The sequence below is a fragment of the Triticum aestivum genome, chromosome 1D (genome assembly GCF_018294505.1).
Source record: "Triticum aestivum cultivar Chinese Spring chromosome 1D, IWGSC CS RefSeq v2.1, whole genome shotgun sequence".
NCBI classification, from domain to species: domain Eukaryota; kingdom Viridiplantae; phylum Streptophyta; class Magnoliopsida; order Poales; family Poaceae; genus Triticum; species Triticum aestivum.
This window is the reverse complement of record NC_057796.1, coordinates 433,899,727-433,917,322: the sequence shown is the minus strand read 5'-3', so window position 1 is coordinate 433,917,322 and position 17,596 is coordinate 433,899,727. Positions and strand designations below refer to the sequence as shown.

At 46.6% G+C, this 17,596-nt stretch overlaps 1 pseudogene; it reads right to left on the bottom strand.

Annotated features, from left to right (window-relative positions):
* Nucleotides 1–4,260: 4,260 nt before the first annotated feature.
* LOC123182654 (putative disease resistance protein RGA1) lies at nt 4,261–10,643 on the bottom strand (annotated as a pseudogene).
* Between the last annotated feature and the right edge of the window lie 6,953 nt (nt 10,644–17,596).

The following is a 17,596-nucleotide window of genomic DNA, read 5'->3' as shown; positions in this document are numbered from 1 at the left end:
ATCGGAAAGTACCACACCACTTTTCGAGGAGCTTTCTTCCTCTTCTTGTATCGAGTGACGCCGCACACCGGACATATGGTAGACTCCGCGTGCTCGTCCCGATAAATGATGCAATTGTTCATGCACACATGGTATTTCACGTGCGGTAAATCCAGAGGACACATGATTTTCTTCGCCTCCTCAAAACTGGTCGGGCACTTGTTCCCCTTGGAAAGACGTTCGTGCCAGAATGACATGTTCTCGTCGAAGCATGCATCGGTCATTTTGTGTTTTACCTTCATCTCCAGAGCCATGAGCGTTACTTTCAGGCGGGTATCCTCGGGCCTACATCCTTCATACAATGGAGTAACCGCGTCTAGCTCCAGTTGATCCAGCTTGGCTTTCTCTCGGGCGGCAGCTCTTGCGTTATCCGTCTGCTTGAGAAGAAGCTCTTGAATATGAGGGTCCTTCACCCAGCCCATCGATGGTCCATCGTCGTCTGCTCCGGCATCTTCATCTTCATGATCATGCCCTTCGTCTTGATCTTCCTCATCATCATGTCCGGCATCTTCTACATGATGACTGTGTACTGCATCACCGTCGTGATCATATCCTGGAGATTCTTCGTCTTCTTGCCCGCCCTCGCCGCGGTTGTCTTGCTGCCCTTCCTCATTTCTTGCCCGGCCCCCATGGACGACTTCATAGTCATCTTCATCACCTTACCACCGATAGCCATCCATGAAACCACGCAAGAGCAGGTGGTCCCGCACCTGTCCGGAATCCGGGTCCGCAATAAGGCTCTTCAGCTTGCATCTTCGACACGGACATCTTATCTCTGTCTCGTTCTTTTGAAGCATCTTGGCCTTCGCGGAGCTCAAAAACCTATTCACGATGCCTTCGGTCATCGTGCGGACCATGGTCGCCTGCGGGGTAGAGCAAAACGATATTTTAGAACCAAGAAAAAATTTGGCATGAGTTTGCCTAAAATAGGACCAAAAAGAATGCATAGTGCCAAATTCTCGCCGAAATGGAAATGAATCAACATTCTGGTAAAATATTGGCAACTATGGCATTTCAAATACTAGTACCTGCAAACACAAACATATATGCAACACCACAAACATATGCAACACCACAAACATACGTAATCTAGCTAGGCCATAAAAAGTGCATGTGCACGTTGTTGGAGGGAGAAAAAAGTAGATCTACAACATAAAGAAAGCTTTCCCCTTACTTACCTATAAAAAAAGGTAATTTAACCACTTAATTTGGGTGAATCTATGGTGCAAATGAGGTGAGGAGGAGGAGGCAGCCGAGACAAGCTTGGAGGAGGTGGAGAGATTGAAGTGGGGAAAGTGAGTGTGGTAGGTGGCTGTCCAAAATATCTAGCTGGTCTCAGGTTACTAATGGCGCACCACCTAAAAATGTGCCATTAGTAACCCTGGTTACTAATGGCGCACCTGTTACGTGGTGCGCCATTACTAGTTTTGGAAAAAAAATTGTTAGTAGTGGCGCACCGTGGATGTGGTGCGCCATTACTAGTTTGAACTAGTAATGGCGCACTTTACACAGGTGCGCCATTACTAGTTTTGAAAAAAAGTAAAAAAAATTGTTAGTAGTGGCGCACAGAGCTTGTGGTGCGCCATTACTAGTTTTAACTAGTAATGGCGCACTGTGCCCTGGTGCGCCATTAGTAGTTTTGGAAAAATAAAAAAATTGCTAGTAATGGCGCACCGTGTGTCTGGGCGCTATTAGTAATGTGGACACTAATGGTGCACCTGTATCTGGTGTGCCACTGCTATATAGCAGTGGTGCACCACATACATGGTGCGCCATTAATGTCCATATTAGCTATAGCCTTTTTCCTAGTAGTGTGGCCACCAGAGCGGGATTCCCCCCTCCGGCAGGGTGCCGGAACAGGGTCCCGGTTGGTTTTTGGTGGCTACAGAGGCTTGCCGCGGCAGAACTCCCGATCTATTCTGCTCCGCGATGTTTCTAGGGTATATGGACATATATAGGCGAAAGAAGTCGGTCAGGGGAGCCACGAGGGGCCCACGAGGATGGGGGCGCGCCTCCCTGCCTCGTGGCTTCCTCGAAGCTTCCCTGACGTCTACTCCAAGTCTCCTGGATTGCTTCCGTTCCAAAAATAACTCTCCCGAAGGTTTCATTCCATTTGGACACCGTTTGATATTCCTTTTCTTCGAAACACCGAAATAGGCAAGAAAACAGCAATTTGGGTTGGGCCTCCGGTTAATAGGTTAGTCCCAAAAATAATATAAAAGTGTTTAGTAAAGCCCATAAACATCCAAAACAGATAATATAATAGCATGGAACAATCAAAAATTATAGATACGTTGGAGACATATCACCCCACTATTGGACCCCTTAGTCCCATGTGGTTGTCTCCCACTTGGGCCTAACCACGGGAGCATCCCATGGTGCCCTTCGGGACTTCCTGGAAAGTTCCAAAAAAATCCCTGACCTTCTGGTGGTCTTTTGAGTCCTTCGGACTTCCCCGGTTTACTGATTTTTTTCGGTTTTCCCTGAAACCCTTTTGGTTTTCTCTCTGAAACAATTTTGATCTTCCTGGAACTTTTCCAATATAGTTCTCTTGCTTTCCTAACACTTCTAGTACTCAACAAATCGATGATCCTTAAGCGTGTAACCCCGCGGGTTCAGTGATGTGCAGACATGACCTGTCATTCCATCCAATCAATAATAAGTAGTGGGATCTAGGCATCCATATTGACTCCTACACATACACGGATTATACTCAAGTGGACCTTTCGTTCTCGTACACCATTCCCTTTGCTTCATGATATAACAAAACCCCGAGGTGAGACTTTCGGTATCCATGTGAAGCAACAACTTGATCACTATACCAAGTTATCCTCATTTCCGGTTTTGTTCTCTTTTCTGCATTCTGGTATATCCATGATCATATCACATTGTGTACAGACGACGATGGATACCGTAATACCGAGAGGGCCCGAAGAATATCTCTCCATGTTCGGAGGAGAAAATCTCAATATTGAGCTATCAAGTCTATCCGAAAGTTGTCGTTATAATCATCGTGTTACGGGTAATGTTTGACGAATCCCAAAGTATACCTTTGAGGTTACTCGATACTCTCATGGTCTTAGGAAGGAAGTATACTTTAACACTTGCATGAATATATTTATAACAAAGTGACGATGTGATCTCAAGTATATATATCATTTGATTGTGTCTGTTCAACACCATTGTTGAGCCCACAATGTTCTCCCATTATTGTCGGCATCCTTGTTACTAAAATGAGGCCCTATGATCAGGAAAGCGCACTACAAGGAAAGGACACATCCGTGACATTATGGCCCGAACAAAAATATTTTCTGTAATAGAAGTGATACTTCCGTGACGATAATAATGGCAAAAACACGTATCATTATAGATGCAGTTGTCACCTACTTTTATGCCAAAAATATGAAGAAAAAAAGGGATTTTCGTCCTGAGCGAGCCGGAGGCACACCTGCATGACGTTCTTTGGACCGTCTATGATGTAAAAAATCAAGGTAGAAGTGAGGGTGAGAATTTTTAGGGGATTTCTCCGCCTCGCACGGTAATACGGTGTGCGGTCGGCAGGGGTGATTTGCGCGTTCTCTAGTACGCGTGTGTGTGCGAGCGAGCCTCTCGCATTACTGAACTCGAACGATCCCTCGCATCACTGAACTCGAGCAATCGATGCGAGACTCGATCGATTGATTGTTGCTCGTGTGTGTATGTAGTTTGTTGGCCCAGTCGATCGAGTCTCTCGCTAACCTCTGCAGTTGGTGTGTGTGGTGCGGTGCGAGAAGCCTGGATATGCGTGAGTCGTTGCGATCGTGCGCGGTAGTGTAGGAGGCCCCGGTCGATCCCCAATCTTCTTATGTGCGAGTGTGTAGTGGGTAAGGGGATGCATAGCGATGGAGAACTCGTGCCGGCGGGACGTGGCACCCCCCCTATCCAACATTAGAAACAAGGTTCGATCTGAAAACCTAAAAACCTGATGTCAGATTTTTAACGATTTCGGAAAGAAAAAAAACCTCACTCCACTGCTTGGGATTTTCTAAAGAGTAGCGTCTTTGGCCTTAAAACAGCGGGATTTACGGCCGATCTCCTCTGCCCAACTGACCCCTGCCTCTTTCTCCGATCAACTCTAAGCTGCGCACGGTTGATGGTAGCAAAGGCAAAAAAGAGCAGAAAGGAGCCAACACAGCGCAAGAGCTCCCTGCAAAACACACTGAAACAACCAAAGTCGGCACGAGCTGTCACTAGCCAAGTTTGGAGTATAAAATTGTTTACAAATCAACCGAGCAAAAACACAAGCAAATGACACACCATAAAAGGCAGGCAACACTAGCGCAATACGAGTTTTACCCTCACTTATCGCAAATACAGCAGAATATGTTCTCAGACACTCGTAGAAACATTTTTTTTTTGGAAGATCCCGGTTCACTGGTTTTCATGGTTCTCAGACACTCGTAGAAACACATTAGAAATTACTGGATTGCGTCGGGGCATTATGAAAGACATCGGGGCGTTATGAACGGTTAGAAGGCGTCTTCTGCCGTTCTGCGGATCCGGTAGTTATCAGCATATAAGTTTTGACTGGAGAGATGCATTTTTCCTCCTCACTGGCCTTGATGCGAGGTAACTCTCAGTTGGTAATAAGCTGCATCAGGAGAAGAAGGCATTGATCAGTAAAGTGCATCGAGCGAAAATCTGTACATTTCTAAATAAGAAAATGGGACTACAGGCTGCAACGACAATTAAGAATTTGTCCTCGCATCATATACAGAGTTTCAAAGTGCAGGTGTTTCGGCGAACAGAAGCATGTAGTGCTTAGCTATAAGGTTCGAGCATGATGGACGAGGCACTTCATTTAGCTAGAATATTCTACTTGTATTAGCTAACTAAGCACGCTCACGCCCAATTTGCATCAATTTTGCGAATTTGCAACGCCCTTGGATCCTAGATACTCCCTCCATTTTTATATACAAGGCCACAAACTCATATTATAGGTACCAAGGTAAAATTTAATGTCTTCTTTGTAAATCAGCTTTTCTCTTCGTATACTGGATCATTAATACACCAAATACATGCAAGGAAAGGGTAGGAAGCTGATTGTACTATCATTTATGATTGCATGCATGCATGTTTTAAATAGGTTGCTAGTTCGAGAAAATATCATTAACTTTTGTCTCGATTACTGTTAGTGGCCTTGTATAGATGCAAAGTGTATTTTCTATAGTGGCCTTGTATAAGTAAATGGAGGGAGTATATGCAGTGATAAATCCTAGTATCACAGGAAGGCAATTTGATACTGCGGCGACTAATTTCAGTATACATGTACTCACAGCTAATGTTAAAAAAACATTGAAAGCAATTATCGCTCAACTGTCCTTCACGTGTTTGCTACTGTGCAAAGTGAATTCAAGCAAGCAAGAAGCAACACAGAAATGAAAGGTACAGACATGTTATATTGTTGTGAGTACATCAGAAGAATGCAAGAACAAACGAACAAAATCTGGGAAGGAACTAGTGTGAACTTCTGTGAGATGTAAACACACGTACCATGTGGAAAGAGATACCCCACTCTCTTATAAGATCAGCGGAAGCAGCCTCACCTCACAACTGATCCGGAAATGAACAGGAAGGTGAAGGTCGAAGTGTAATTGACAACATATCTGTGCATCTGCTCACAGGCTGCTTAAGATCCTCCATCTTTGGGCAATCGTAAATGCACACATACTTTATTTTTGCAACTGCCTTTGCTCCACCAATTGACACGAGGTCCGGACAACCCGAGATATGCAAATCACGAAGTGATGCGAGATTACTTCTGCAAGCGCCGGGTGGAATGGATGTAATACTTGGACATCCAATCAAAGCCAGATCAACCAGAGATTTGAGGTTTTGTAGGCAGCTCAAAAACCAGGAGGAAATATCCCCACATCGAACTAAGTGAAGCTTTTCTAGGGATGATGGTAACACCAGTTCCCTTGGCCATTTGAGACTAGGGCAATCACGAACCCACAAATCTTCCAGGTAAGGAAAACTCCCAGGCCTTTCACCAAAAAGGAACTGTAACTTGCCACAATTCCTAACATCAACACTTCGAATGGCAGGCAAACATTGTTCCGCTAGGAGACCATCAAGGCTTGTCAGGTTCTCACAATTGTCAATGATTAGCAATGTAAGGGATTCGAATGCCCTGATGGGTGGTTGTCCTTGTGCAACAGATGTAAGAGATATGCAGTATGCAATATGCAACTTTTGTAGAGCTGGAAGATTCCACATTTGGGGTTTGATGGTCGTGACATAGTCACATGATAAATAGAACTCGGTGAGGGAGCAGCACTGGATATTGTCTGTGAGATGAGAACTTGCCAATAAGAGCTTCTTGAGGGAGTGCGCCACCAAACTTCTCGAGTCGATTTCTGGACAACCATGCACTTCTAATATCTCAAGGGAATGAAAATCCCCAAACCTTTCAGTTGGTAATGATTCTAACTGGTTGCAATCAACAACCCTTAATTTCTTGATGGCAGGCACATAAGCTGGATGCAGAAGTTATTGGACGCTTCGTAGATTTCGACACTGAAGAATGATTAGCTCTTCAAAGGACGACAAAGTACCAATCTCGTCATTATTGTTGTCAACTATCACAGCAGGCATCTCATTTAGGTTTATACGCAGCTGAAACCAGTTTGGGAGAGACACATCTGGATAATCTTTAAGGAGCAGAGATTCAAGACCGCTGGGAGGTTGTAGGACTTGAAGCACTTCTTTCGCGACACCCTCAGGAGAGTACGACAAAGACCATGTCAATGCCAGTCTGCGAAGATACTTCTTATCCTTCAGTTTAAATTCTTCTGCATAACAATTCCTCACAGAACCAAGATTCCGTATGTTCATATGTCCATCAAATTGGTTCAAATTCTTTATCAACTTCATTTCGAACTGATTGGTTGCATCAATATTTAGAGTGCACCCTGCATAATATTCAAATCCTCGTGATTTAAATCTCTGTAAACTTATTAACTTACTAAAGTCACAGGGCAAACTTTCTAACTCGCACTCCTTCACGTATAATCTCTGCAGATTATAGAGGGAACAAAATGCTGAAGAAAAGCTCTTGGAAGGACAAGCCTTGGAGATTTCAAGGTACCGAAGATGCTTCAAGTTGCCAATACTGTCTGGCAACTCATTTGAAGAGGCCCAAAAAATCACACGTAAACGCTGAAGCTCACTACACCAACGGTCCATTATAGCTGCACCTTGATTCCCAAAAGACTTGTCACAAATTAGCGTACGCAGCTTTGTGTGATTGCTTAGGCTCAACAAGTTGGAAGTGCTCAAGTCTCTGCTTGGCAGTATGTACAGATGACGAACATTCTGGGGAACCATTTGGAAGTCCCTCATACTTTTTATGGTGAAGCAGTCATGGTCTGAAACTAGTTTTGCCATGTCATGCAGCAAGTCATGGATTACGTATGTACCACGAACTTTTTGAAAGAAGGACCTATTTACAAGGTCCTCAAAGTACTGATGGCCAATATCTTCAAGTGGAGTGTTGCCTTGAGGTTCCACAAAGCCCTCTGCTACCCAAATTTCAGCTAAGCGGCCCTTTTCAAATTTGTGATCTTTGGCATACACAGCACAGAATGAGAAGCATCTCTTCAAGTGAAATGGCAAATATATGTAGCTCAACCGAAGGGCTGGCAAGATATCAGTCTTCTCTTGTTTCAACTTCCAGAGTTCACTCTCCAGTATATTATTCCAATGTGCTGTATGAAGGTTCATTCCTAATAGGCGTCCAAGAGTTTTGGCGGCCAAAGGAGAACCCTTCAACTTTGGAACTATGCTTTTGCCAATCCTCACTAACTCAGGATCATTTTCGCAACTCTCAGACCCAAATGCACAAAGTTTGAAGAAACGCCAAAACACATCCTCCTTCAAACCAGCTAATGGAAAGGGCTCCATTGTGCGCACTCTATCAGCAACATCTGGAAATCTTGTTGTGACCAACATCATACTTCCCTGTACCACGTTTGTCAAAGAATCATAGAAGTCTTTCCAACGCTGCTCATTTTCCATCAAGGCATCATCCCACACGTCATCAACAACAATCAAGAACCTTTTATTGCTCACACTGCTAGAAAGAGCATGTTGAAGAGAAGCTAAATGATCGAGTGTTGTCTTTTTTCCGGAAGCGGATTGTATGGCATCTTTAATTAATCTCTTTACATCAAAGTCATCTGCACAAATCCAGATTATTAAGTCAAAGTACTCTTTCACCTCTTGATGATTGCATATATGTTGAGCCAAAGTGGTCTTTCCAACGCCCCCCATTCCAACTATTGGCAAAACAGGAATAGCTGATATTCTTGATTTATTAACTTGGTTCTGTGCTGTTGTGCTTGTTGATGCATTGACTGTGCTACTTGCTCTCTTGCGTTTTGAACAGGCCCTTCCTTTACTTTGAGGTACACCGAGAAATCCCATCACCTCCTTCAGATCCTTGTCACGACCAAATTTTTTTTTTTCATTCGGGAAAGGGGTAGTGTCTGGCCTGACTGATTTGTCGAACCCTGGTGTCACTCCATACAGCCCCATTTTCTCTAGCTGACCAGAAATACTATTCAACCTCTCTTGGATATCATTCACTTTGTTGAAGCTGCCTTGTACGGTAGTCTTGTAGAAGTCAATAAAGGCAGAATGACTTGCATTGCCCTCCACCTCCATCTTTAGCTCATGCCATCTGAACTCATCAAGAAGATCATCAGCATCATTCACTGCATCTTTGAGGTTGGGGAGGAGCTCAGCGACACGGCCTTCATGGATCCTCCACTCTGCTTTGTCAATAAGACTGTACATTGCAGGAAGAGTATCCCTAAGACGTTGTAAGCCACTCTGCAAGTGCAATACTTCATGATGGATACTTTCCTCCTGTGTTGCAGACCACCGGGAGCGCAGATACGAAATAGAAGATCCAGCCCACTGAAACAAATTGACACATTCATTGAGGCCACTAATGACCCCAATGGCCCGGGATATGCTCATAGAGATTGGAGTCTGGATACCAATTTCTTTGGTCCTGTGGACAAAGAGGGATGCATTAAGCATTCTGGAAGCATACTTGTTCAGAGAAATACTAAAAATACAAAGCAAGTATAGGACAAGCCAAACTGGTGGGGTAATCCTTTTCTTCACATATGTTTCTATCAAAAGGAAGTTCCCTTGAAGTTGTTTTCATGGATAGTTTCATGAGCAGTAGGAATAAATCATAAACATGGAAATAAAGTTTAAGCATGTCCTTGCAACTAATTAAATAGAGTTTTTACTTTGTTTCTTACAGCTACCTAATGCTATATAGCCTGACAAAAGTAGATAAGACTGAAACATGTGTTGTCTTTTTAGAGAATTGCATCATCTCTAATTCTTAACTTTGTACGGTATTAATCATTTCCATATGTATTCAGTTTGAATCTTTGTGTGTTCTCCTTCCTTATGAAGCTTGGCAGCGCTCAGCCTCAGATTTAAAAGAATGTGCAAATAAAAAACGCATAAATAGAGTAGAAGAGGGAAGACCCGACATACGTGGAGGTAGAGCTCGAGGTACGGTGAACGGTGATGTCCAAGATCACTCCTATCGGTCTCGGATGCCCATGATAAAGAAAAGCTGCTATCCCTTTCTGCTGTCGGCCATCATCATTTGCAGATCAATCGACTGAATGATAGCTTGCACAGCCGGATCTACTCACAGTCACCAGTATGTAGATTGTAGACCCTGAAAAATAAAGGTCAATGATATTTACTCGCAGATATTTCGAAGGAAAGTGAAGCCAAAATGTTCAAATCCCGTATTTCAGTACCAGGCAAGTGATTGGCGACTCGAGATGGATGGAAGAGAAAGAGGGAACTGATTGACTGGATTTTACTAGGATGATGTAGACACCTCTGGGTTCCTGCTAAACCATTGTGAAGAAAAATTTCAGCGTATTCTTGTGAATAAATCAATCTTTTTGCTCGGCACGACCATGGTACAGGTCGAGTTGACTTCGACTGTGCTTAAAATAATACAGTATATAATATACACAAACCCTAACCCACCGAGCTTATCGACGAGGCGGTATGAGGAGGACAAGGCCGGCCACTGGACGCAGCTCCCCTGCTCCGGTGAGAAGCTCCCTAAAGGCACACGAGGCCATACGCCACTAACGGAAGTACAAACCTAAACCAACTATATACAAGATCGGCCCGAGCTCCCCTCCCATTCCCACTCCAGGCGGCGGCGCCGCCGGGGAGGAGGAGAGGGCAGGCGGGGTAAAGTGGTAAACCGATCAAGTCTCAAACGAAGTAGAGAGCCTCGCAATGGCCTCTCTACAACGATCCGTTAAGAAAGGAAACCGAAATCAAGATAGTGTACACGCCTAAAATGTAGCTGAGCTCAGGTGGCGCTTACCGGGTGTGGCTAGATCGACGCAAGCCAAATACGGTGGTGCTGCTTCCGGTAGTCCGAAGACGGTCAGGAAAACCGCCGCCGCCGCCGCCGCCGCGCCGTGTTGGCTACTTCGATCGCTGTCGCACCGGCACAGCAAAGAGGAATGGAGGAGGAAGCTGAGGGGAAAGTGAAAGGCAAGTTCCTTTTTTTTTTGCGTCGAATTCAGGAACTTTATTAACGTAGTATCGTAGTGTTACAATCAGCCCGCAGACAAGAAACCAAAAAATCAGGGCTTGCATCAAGCCAACTCTCGGTGCCATCCAGTGTACTAGCTAGACGAGCACACTGATGCGCCGGCATATTAGCTTCCCTACTAACATGAGTAACCGAAAGAGAAGCAAAGGTAGCACCAATTTCCTCTAAATCATTCAAGATAGGCGCAGCAACTGATCTTGTGTTACTGCGCGATTTCCATAGATCAACTAGCTCCAGGCAGTCAATCTCCATGATCACATGTGAGAAACCACGAAGTTGCGCAAAAATCATCCCGTCTCGAAGAGCAAACAACTCCGCAATGAAGGGGTCCGTAATGCCAACCAGAGGTTTGCACCAGGCACCAAGGAACGCAATGTGTGACCTAGCCACGCCTCCCGCTCCTCCCTTCATGTCCTCGACATTAAGTGCGCCGTTAGTGTTTATAGTGACCCAACTAGCTTCAGGTGGCCTCCAGCACTGACCCGCCCTCGCTTTCCTTCCCAAGGAAGGAAGTTCCAGGATCGCCAAGGTCTCATGAATCCACTTCAACGCTTGAACAGGGTTGTAACCTTCACGACCATGAGTCCAATTGTTCCGTGACGACCAAATGTTGTGCATAATGGTAATTATCTTGCATCTTTCCTCATCAATGAACATAGGATCAAGCAGAATATCACGTGCCCACGTGTCATGGTGCAAGCGTGGGAGAGAGAGCTGGAATCTGTCCTTAGCGGCAGCCCAGAAAGCCTTTGCATGAGTACAATGGATTAGTGCATGTAGCATGTCCTCGTCCATCGCTTTGCAAACATCGCACAGACCCAACTGCTTGATGTGACGATAGTGTAAGGTGGTCGAGTCAGGTAGTATCCCTCAGAGAACTCTCCACCAAAATACCCGAACTTTGGGAACGACTCGAAGTCGCCATAAAGCAGTCCACAACTGTTTGTTAGCTGATGAAGTTTCTGCTATCGCCCCTTCCTCTAAAGAGCCAAGCTCGTTGCGAGTCATAAGAGAACGATACGCTGATTTCATAGTGTAGATACCCGACTTCTCCAAAGCCCAGGCCAAAGTATCTTCACCACCCGCGGGATTGAGTGGTATATTTAGGATGGCTACCGCGTCGGGGTGCAAGAAATTCTGACGGACTAGTTGTTCATTCCAGTTCCGTGTATTCATCAATAAGATCTGAGATCCTTGTTAACGGCGCAGTGCGGATGCGCCCCAAGGGTTTCAGTGCGGTCGTGTTCGGAATCCAACTATCTGTCCATGTTGAGATGGTTGAGCCATCGCCTACTCGACGAATGAGACCAACCTGTAATGCATCTCGCCCTGCAACAATGGCCTTCCAGGTTGCCGAAGCTCTGGCCGGAACTGTCGCATTAAGAAAATCTGTGTGAGGGAAATATTTGCCCTTCAGTACCCTAGCACACAAAGAATCTGGTCTGGTTAGAAGGCGCCAGCCGTGTTTCCCAAGCATCGCTAGGTTGAAACCTTGCATGTTGCGGAAACCCATGCCGCCCTTCACTTTCGGCACCTCCAGCTTTTCCCAAGAGAGCCAATGTAGGGAACGTTTGTCGATGGAACTGCCCCACCAATACTTAGCCATACAGGAAGTGATCGACTTGCAAACTTTCTTAGTCAGGAGGAAACAACTCATACTGAAAGTGGGAATCAACTGGACGAGTGTCTTGAGAAGAACCTCCCTAGCCGCACAGGCCATGTTTCGCTCTGACCAGCCACGCATTTTATCGCGACACCTGTCCACCATGTGATCAAAGGTCCCACTGGTAATTTTGCCAATCGCCGTCGGGAGGCCCAGGTAACGTTCAGAGAAAGCTTCCACGAAAATGCCAAGAGATTGCTTCAAACTCTGTCGTAGGGGCTGACCCGTGTTGGCACTGAAATAGATCGAGCTTTTCTCTCGGTTCACTGCCTGTCCAGAACACTCAGCGTAAATCCCGAGAATCTCATTGAGCCTCTCTGTGCTTTGAGATTTTGCACTGAGGAAAATCAAGCTGTCGTCAGCAAATAGTAGGTGGTTAACCCACGGTGCATGAACGCTCACCCGGATGCCTCTATCAACATATGCGCCACCAAAATTATTCAGGAGTGATGTAAGGCCTTGAGCACATATTAAGAACAAGTATGGTGACATGGGGCATCCTTGACGAAGCCCCCTTGAAGGGGTAAAATAAGGGAGAAGATCTCCATTAACCTTGATCGTGAACCGGACTGAAGTCACACACTTCATAATCAAACGAATAAAGTTATCACCGAAGCCATTCCACTCTATCATATGCTTTGAGCATGTCAAGCTTCACCGCGCAACATGCATTTTTTCCCTTCTTTCGCCTTTTGATAGCATGAATACTTTCGTACGCCACCAGTACGTTATCTGTGATTAAGCGTCCCGGGACGAAAGCGCTTTGTTCCTCTCCAATCACCTCATCCAAAATCCCTTGGACTCTATTTGCAATTGCTTTCACTTCAATCTTATAAAGGACAGGGCATAGTGCAATCGCGGCCTAAACTGAGATATTTTTGTGGATGTCGTACCTTGGGAATCAGTGTGATGGAAGTGTCGTTCAGTCCCAAAGGTAATTCTCCTCCGTTCAGGAACTCTAGCACGGCCATTGTAATATCCTCGCCAAGGATCTCCCAATGCCGTTGGTAAAAACCTGCTGTAAAACCATCAACCTCCGGGGCCTTGGATGGCGCCATGTCAAACAGGGCCTTTTTCACTTCTGCCGCCACATATGGTTTGTTAATGTGATCGTTCATTTGCTCGGTGACGCTAGGTTGCACGCAGTTCAAAAGTTCATCCATGGGTTTGAAACCTTGTGTCTGATACAAAGCGTGATAGAAATTGCTAATTTCCTCCTTCACCTCCTCCGGATCTTGCAGAATTTGGCCTTGTGAATTTTCCAGAGAAGTGATACGGTTAATCCTCTTGCGATGGGCGGCTTGAGCTTGAAAGTATCCGGTATTGCGATCTCCCACCCGTAACCAGAGCACTCGCGACCTTTGCTTAAGCCAGATCTCCTCTTGTCTCATGGCTTCTCGCAGTTGCGATGCTACCGCTAGCTCCTCCTCCGTAGGCCCTCGGCCCATCGAGACGCTCCGTAGCCGGTCTAGGCGCTTCTGAAGTTTGCGAACTTTCTTTGAGAGATTTCCAAATTCTCGCTCGCCCCAGGCTCCTAGATCTTTCTGCACTGTCCCTAGTGCATCCACTACACCTTGCAAACCTCTCTGGCCAGCACCGGCTTGCCATAAATTGCGCACGAGCTGGTCATACTGACCATGAGATTGCCATACATCTTCGTATCTGAAGCTTCGTTTTGCTCGAGGCCAACTGTTATTCAAACTTGTTCTGAGTTCAGCTACGACGAAGCAATGGTCTGACTCCACACTGCTTAAATGCTTGACCGAAGTAAACTGAAACAGGTTCAGAAACCCCGCATTGGCAAGCACTCGATCCAACCTGGCTTTCACGTTTGCGAGCCCCGGTTGTCTGTTATCCCATGTATAGGGAATACCTCTCCATCCCAAGTCTTGTAAGGAACAATCGTCAACCGCATCCCGGAACGCCCTCATCTGGTATTCCGGCCGCGCATTAACACTGAAATGCTCGTCCGCTTGCATCGTTTCATTAAAATCACCCATGCAGATCCATGCATCATGCGGGACAGCAAAAAGCGTGCGGAGAAACCGCCAGCTGTGATGTCTATTTTCCACTCGTGGCGCTCCATAGAAACCAGTGAAACGCCAAGTTTTATTATCCTGTTTGACAGATACATCAATGTGAGATTGACTGAAATTATTCAGACTAACGTCCACATCTTTAGACCAAAAATTCCAATGCCTCCACTAAGCCCGTCGCTGTCGACGGCATAACAACCAGAAAAACCTAAAGTAAATTTCAGATCTTCCACTCTTTTGCCCTTGATCTTGGTCTCCATTACGAACAGAAGGGCGGGTCCTTCTTGCTTCACAATCTTGCGAAGCTCTCGAACTGTCTGAGGGTTCCCAAGCCCTCGACAGTTCCAGCTGATAGTACTCATTGCGACTGGCAGCGCTGACTAGCAGTCGCTGCCGATGTTTCCGACGAAGGGGGTGTCGGTTTCTTCTTCTTTGTTTCTCTCTCCACAAAGACGGATCCCAGATCCTCTGTCTCTCCAACTGGAGCCACTCCCCGCTGATCATTTTCGTTTTCAGGCGCTTCTCCTTTCTCTGTGATAGCAAGGGGAGTTGTCACCACTTTCCGATAGACTTGAGTAGGTGGCCCTCCTTTCCTCTTGTTCAGAGATGGATTCTTGACAGGAGAGGTCACTTCAACCCCATCTTTCTGCTTGGAACTAGACGAGCGTGATTCTCGTGTGCTGCGTTGCGACTCTGGCTTCTCCTTTGTCAAGTTCTCCCCAGAAAAACCCTTCTTCCGATCCTCGGGCGCCCGGAGGCTTGCCTTGAAGGGAAGATCGCCATTAGCATCCCTTGTCCCTGGGGTGGGACAGAAGAGATCGGCATGACCTAATCGTCCACAAGAGAAACAGAAGTGGGGTATCTGTTCATACTCAATATCATAGCAGTCCACTTGATCTCTCTTGGTTGATTCAATGACAATCCATCTGCGGAGGGGTTTAAGCACGTCGATGGTGACTCGTGCCCTGAGGAACCCTCCCACTGGATCAATCTGGGCGATGGCAGCGTTTTTGTCAATCTGGCGCGCTATCGCCAAGCCTCTTGTGTTATTCCTGAGGTTAAAAGGTAGATTAACTACCCTAACCCAGACCGGCAACCTGTCGAACTTGAGTTCCGACGGCTGCATGTGCTCTTCAAAGTACTCCAGGATCACCGCGTTTTTGCTAATGTGCCAAGGAGCGCCTTCCCAGACGCGATCTCGATCTCGCTTGGAGTCGAATTCAGCGGCGAACAAATTCTCCCCTAGGGGCCGGAATTCCAGCCCCCTAGGGTTTCCCCATGCAGGACGTAAGGCATTGCAGATCGTTTGTATGTGGAGGAGATTCCGGTGCAAAACCTTCCCTGCCAGTAGCCACTTTGCCGGAGCATCATCGTTAGCGTCGTCGATCACCAGAGGCGTTGCCTCCTCCTCGGAGATGTCCAGCTTGCCGAGTGCCTCCTCCATCTGCGCCCGCGCGGAGTGAGGGGATAGGGCACCGCTCCTCTTCCAACCTTTGCCGGCAGCCGATGTTGCCATCGTCCCCGAGCTTTTCCTTGCGGCCCGCCGATGGATTCAGCGGCCGCCGTCGAGATCCACCCAAAACCTAGTCGCCGCCTGGGAGTCTAGGGTTTAGAGGAAAACTTGATACGGCGAACCACTTCGTTTAGTCGCGGGCACAAGCATGCTGCATGTACGTACATAGTGAAAGGCAAGTTCACAAGGAGACCCACACGAGTCAAGTCGCCGTCGACGGTCACGGGCGTACTGTAGAAGACTAAATTGATTGATTGATAAAAAAATGATTAGTTGTGCTTTTTGCATGCCTTTGGATATTCGTCATTATCCCTCTCGCAAACAACATAGGCTCCCAGTCATTTTACCACTCCAAATATGCCGTTTCCAAAACAAACAAAAAAATTACCACTCCAAGTATGACAGTCGCTTGTAGAAATATGTTAACACCTTCACAATTAGGACCGGTTGTGTTCTTTTCTCGGACAAAAGATGCATATTTGAGAGTAGGTCGTTTCGGTGCCCAGGCTCATCTGCACCTGGTTAGAAACAAATTAATAAAAAATTCGTAAAAAATCAAAAAAATCTAAAAAAAATTGTGAGGTAGACAATTTGATGCGTGAGACCCGCTCTAAATTTCAAGTCATTTGGACATCTGAGCAGCTCTCAGCAAAAAAGACAAATCGGACCAAAACAGTAAGTGAACAGTAAACATTTTTACAAACCCACAATTTGTCGTTTTTACTGAGAGCTCCTCAGATGTTCAAATGATGTGAAAATTGGAGCGAATCTCACGCATCAAATTGTCTACCGCACAAAAAAAGTTGGAATTTTTTGAATTTTTCTAGTATTTGTTTTGATTTTTTTCGTCAGGGCAGGTGCAGATGAACTCGGGTGCAGAAATGGATTTTCGCATATTTGAAGCATATACAAGCATGATGAGCACACCCAGTTTCTGCATATTTTAAATGCAAGCAATCAATATTAATTTGCACACACAAATAAACACGCCGTAAAGAGCAAAGTCACACAATACCAAAGCTACCTCTAAGTAAGGAAAAAACAGCCATCGACAAACTACACCAACGACCATGTCTGCATCAACCATCTCTTGACACCGGTACAATAATTTTGTCCTTCCAAACAGGAGTGGTGCATGTGTCGCCCTCCGACTAGGAGGGCGACATGGGGGAACCCTAGCCGCCGCCCAAAGCCATCCTCCGTCGCCCTGCATCGCCGCCACCAGAGGGTCGGACGACGAAGTCGTGCCGGACTCAGGATGGTGGCAGCGTGGCGGATCTAACGTGTTTGCGTGCTCCCCCCCCCCCACACACACCGAGCTCCCCCGATGCGGCGCGAGCACCCCACCTCCCCCATGGTCAATGCCCTCCTAGTCCGGTGGGATTTGTGGGTGCCTTGGTCGTGCCTTGCGGCTAGCTCGGGGGGCCCTCCTCGCGCCTCAGGCGGCTGCATCTCGTTCGCCACCCCCTCCCCCCCCCGTCATGATCTGGCCGGCGTTCCCCGACCGTCTACAATTTTCACGGTCGGTTGCGGATCCTCCCGCGATCTGGCATGCCGACCGTGGTGCGGCTCCCTCCCACCCCCCGCGCGAGCTTCAGGTCGACTCCCCTCTGCGGTGGCCTTGGAGGTGTGTGGTGATGCCCGGCGGTGGCTGCCTCTTGTAGCGCGCTGATGACCCGCAAGTA